Raw genomic sequence first — 4,448 nt, forward strand, 5'->3', positions numbered from 1 at the left:
TCCAGGCTGGAGGGGTGTCTAGACACTTAGGGATTGTGGGGGGGCACAGATACCTCCGTCCAGGCTGGAGGGTCCTTGGGAGACTTAGCGTGTTCATGGGGGGCACAGATACCTAAGTCCAGGCTGGAGGGATCCAGGGGGGGCTTATGGAGTTTAGGGGGCACAGATACTTATCTCTAGGCTGTAGGGATCCCTGGTGGGCTTAGGGGGATTTGAGGGTCCCCAGGTACCTAAGTCTATGCTGTAGGTGTCCCTACAGGTGCTTATGGGTTCGTGGGGTGCACAGATACTTATGTCCAGGCTGGAGGGGATGGGGGGGTTGGGGTTTCATGGAGGGCACAGATAGGAACCTCCAGGCTGTAGGAGTCCTAGGGGGACTGTGGGGGTACGGATACCTGCACCTAGGCTGGAGGGGTCCTGGCGGGTATAGGGAGTTTGTGGGGGGCACAGATACCTAGGTCCAGGCTGTCGGTGTCCCAGGGAGATTAGGTGGTTCACTGGGGGCTCAGATACATCCAGGCTGGATGTGTCCCGAGGAGCGTAGGGGGTTCGTGGGGTGCTCAGACACCTGTGCCCAGGCTGTACGGATTCCTGGGGACTTAGGGGGTTCGTGGGGGTCACAGGTAGTTACGTCCAGGCTGAAGGGGTCGCTGGGAAGTTTAGGGGGGTTGTGGGAGCACAGTTACCTATGTCCAGGCTAAAGGGGTAATGGTGGTGCTTAGGGGATCGGGGCGGACACAGATACCTACGTCCAGGGTCTAAGGGTCCCGAGGGGATTGGGGGTTGAAGGGGGAACAGATGCCTACATCCTAGCTGGAGGGGTTCTGGGTGGTTTAGGAGGTTCGTTGGAGTCACAGATACCTAAGTCCAGGCTGTAGGGGTTCCCGGGGCGTTCAGGAATTTCTGGGGGTCACAGATACCTACGTGGAGACTAGAGGGGTCCCAGAGGGCTTAGGAGAATTATGGGGGGCACAGATATCAACATACTGGCTGTAAAGGTACCTGGGGGGCTTTTCGGGTTCGTGGGGGGCACAGATACCTATGTCCAGACTGTAGGAGTTCCCGTGGGGATTAAGGGATTTATGAGGGGCACAGATACCAATGTCCTGGCAGTAGATGTTCCTGGGGCGCATAGAGGGGCTGTGGTCGCACATAACCCTACATCCAGGCTGTTGGGATCCCGGGGGGGTCCTGGCCAAATTGGGTCGCCCTGGAAAAGTCTCCCTCACGGTGACCCCAGGGCTGGAGGAGCTCCCACTCCCTGCTATGACCCAGAGGCTGCAGCAGGGGCACAGAGCGTCTCTGGTCTCAGGGCCACAGCGGGGCAGGGGTAAAGGAGTGGGAGGGTGGGGCCAGTGGGGCAAGGGGTGGAATAGAGGTGACAGTGGATGGGGCCATGGGTGGAAGGTGTGGAAGGGGGCGGAGCCACAGACAGACGGGGGGGCCATGGTTCTGTTGTTGGGGCCCCCGCACTTGTTCTCCCTTTCCCTGGGCTTTGGCATCACTAGCCCCTTCTTAGAGAGTAGAGTTCATTGGTCCCCATAATGTGGGGCATGACTCCCAGGGGGACACAGAGAAAGATTCATGGGGGCACCTCAGGGCCTGAGTCAGCCCCCATGGAGGGCAGGGAGGAAGCACCACTCAGCCCCACTCTGTCCCAGCTCTTTCCCAACCCCACCCTCAGCCTGAGACTCTGGCTCCCAGCCCAGCCTCAACCCCTTTACTCGTGTCCGCACCCCTCTCCCCAGCAAGCAACAGCCTCACTCCCAGCCCCGGTTCTCGACCGTGGCTTTCGAGGGGCCCCAGCCATGGCTAAGAGGCCACAATGTGAAATGTTTGGGGACCACTGGTTTAGGGTGACATCCTCTATCACTTCTCTGCAGTCCAATAAAAGCTATTCCTCACCCACCTACCCCTCCATCAGGACGGACTAGGTATGTTCTGCTGCCCTTCACTCACACAAGAAGGAGAATAACATTTCATTCCACTCAATCCTAAAGTGATTTCTAACCCACCACCATCCCAAACTGGTCATTTTGGGGAAGTGGCCCCACCATGCTGCATAGCTAGGCAGAGTAGGTGTGTCTATGCAAACACGGTCTGTTCCTGAAGTCTTTTCCCAGCTCCTCACTAGATGTGAGGGGGGGAGCTCATTCAGACCCTGCTTTGGCTTAGTATTTAAAAACTCCATATTGTCCCTATCTCTGCCGGCCTTAGATTTCTCTTCATGTCCCTTTCCTGGCAGCTCAGATGAGGTGGCTGCGTGGTTAAGGTGATGGACTGCTAATCCATTGTCCTCTGCATGCATGGGTTTGAATTCCATTCTCATCAGAGGCATTTGGTCTTCACCCCTCTTTTACAGACAACCATCTCCCCCTTTGGTACAATAACAGCTCCAGCAATATTGCTTCCTGCAAACAAAAACCTTCTGAGAAACTCAGACCACCCTCCATGCTTTAAATAAAATGTCTAAATCCCACATTTCTAAAAAAAGTTTTTCTCTAGTCCTGTATTTCTTAGCTTTTCTCTCAATAGGGAACATCCTCTTAATCTCCCCCAAACACTCTGGGACCTCCCCAAATTATTAAAATACCCCCATTCTGAGCAGGCCACAACAGTGAAACAGAGCTAGTGTCTAGGCCAAGCTGTTCTGAAGGAGGCAACTTAAACATTTTCTCCCTGCTTCCCTTGGCAAAGTCTGACTGGGAAAAGAAAATTCCGCAAACTGAAAATTTTCTGCTAAAAAACCTGAAAAACTGTTTAGGGACGTTGATTTGAATGTATTGTTATTATTCTTTTCTGGTTTCTGAATCAGTTTTGTCATCCAGGTGTGTTTCCAGCTGTTGAGTTGTGGGGAGAGAGGCCAAGTCATGATGTCTCTACCCCTCTTTCATAGTTTCTTCCAACTTTCTAGAAAGCTCCTTTCCTAGGATGTGAGTCAACCAGTGTCCATTGTCGCTGTGCTATCTCAGAGAAGTCTGCATTGTACATGGTTCCTGGCATAGGCCTTGGGAGTGTGGATGTCTTTAACAGGCGAGCAGAGAGTCTGGCTCCTCCATTGTCGCACCTCAAAGGTTGGTGGTGGGCATTTCCCAACCTCATAACATATATCAGTAACACACACAGAGCAAACTTCATAACTTCCCAACCAATGCTACACACACAGTCCAACACAATATTAATGTTCAACAGATCAAGACTTTTGAAATGATACCTCACCAGGCAGACTTTGTACAAACCATATCATCGTTATATGAGAGTGGTGAATATGGGGCTTCCAGGTGCTGTTCTGAGCACAGCGTGCCACACCTGGACTGACATTGCAATGGAGATGTACCATTAGAGTCCATCTCTCCTGGGATAAAGATGGTAGCATGGCTGGCCTGGGTCATCTGACTTGGTCCCTAGAGCTAAAGCTGAGGGGCTAAAAACTGTGGTGCAGATATTTGTGTTCACACTGAAGCCTGGATTCAGAAACCCTCACCCCTCCTGGGGTTCAGAGGTTGGGCTCAAGCCCATCTGTCTGCACTATAATTTTATAGTCTTGCAGCCCAAGCCCCATAAGCCTGAGTCAGCTAGCCAGGCTTTGAGAGAGGTGCCCTGGGTGTGTTAATCGCAGTGTAGACATAACATTAGGCTACGTCTCCAGTGCAATGAAACACCCACGGCTGGCCTGGATCACATTAATCAGGGTCATGCAGCTTGGGCTGTAAAGTTGCAGTGTCCGTGTCTCGGCTCAGGCTCAGTCCCCTGCTCTAGGAGCCCAGAAGGTCAGGAGGGAGTTTAGCAAGTGGAAATGGTAAAACTGCATTGAGGGGACTGGACCACTGACGTACCAGCTCTTAACATTCAAACTTTCAATAACTCTATTAGCAGTGCCTGTGAGTGTAATTTAAACCATAAGAAAAACCACACTGGGCTAGACCAAAGGTCCGTCTAGCTCTGAGTCTTGTTTTCTGACTGTCACCACAAAAGGCACTCAACCAAGCACCACTGGGAGTAGAACCCAGGATCTCCTGTTTACAAAACAGGTGCTGTAATCAGCTAAGCCATGGTGCCTGCTGTTACTTAAAGCATCGTGTCTGCCCACACCTGACTCTGCCAATCCCCACTGAGCCCTGACAAGCTTTGCTCGTGTTTGGATTCTGTAAAGCAGAGGAGCAGGGGAAGGTTTATTCCCAAGGTGTGTGAGTGATTATTTGGACAGGTCTACGCTACAAAATTAGGTCGGTGTAACTACATTACTTAGAGGTGGAACAAATGTACACTCCCCCAAGCAATGCAGTTATAGCAAACCAATGCCGGTGTAGCTAGCAGTTCAGCTGTCAGAACGTTCTGGAGCTATGAAAGGGAAGGGGCCCAGCCTCTGTAGCAGGGATGCAGGGCAGGCGAGTTCACGGCAGGCATTGTGGGATACTGGAGAAGGCCAGTTATGGTGATATAATCAA

General features: G+C 52.1%; 1 non-coding gene across 1 annotated transcript; it reads right to left on the reverse strand.

Annotated features, from left to right (window-relative positions):
* Positions 1–3,985: 3,985 nt before the first annotated feature.
* Positions 3,986–4,059, reverse strand: TRNAT-UGU. Its single transcript has one exon. It is a non-coding gene; the product is annotated as a tRNA-Thr (tRNA).
* Positions 4,060–4,448: the final 389 nt, after the last annotated feature.

Source organism: Gopherus evgoodei, chromosome 10 (assembly GCF_007399415.2).
Source record: "Gopherus evgoodei ecotype Sinaloan lineage chromosome 10, rGopEvg1_v1.p, whole genome shotgun sequence".
Classification (NCBI taxonomy): domain Eukaryota; kingdom Metazoa; phylum Chordata; order Testudines; family Testudinidae; genus Gopherus; species Gopherus evgoodei.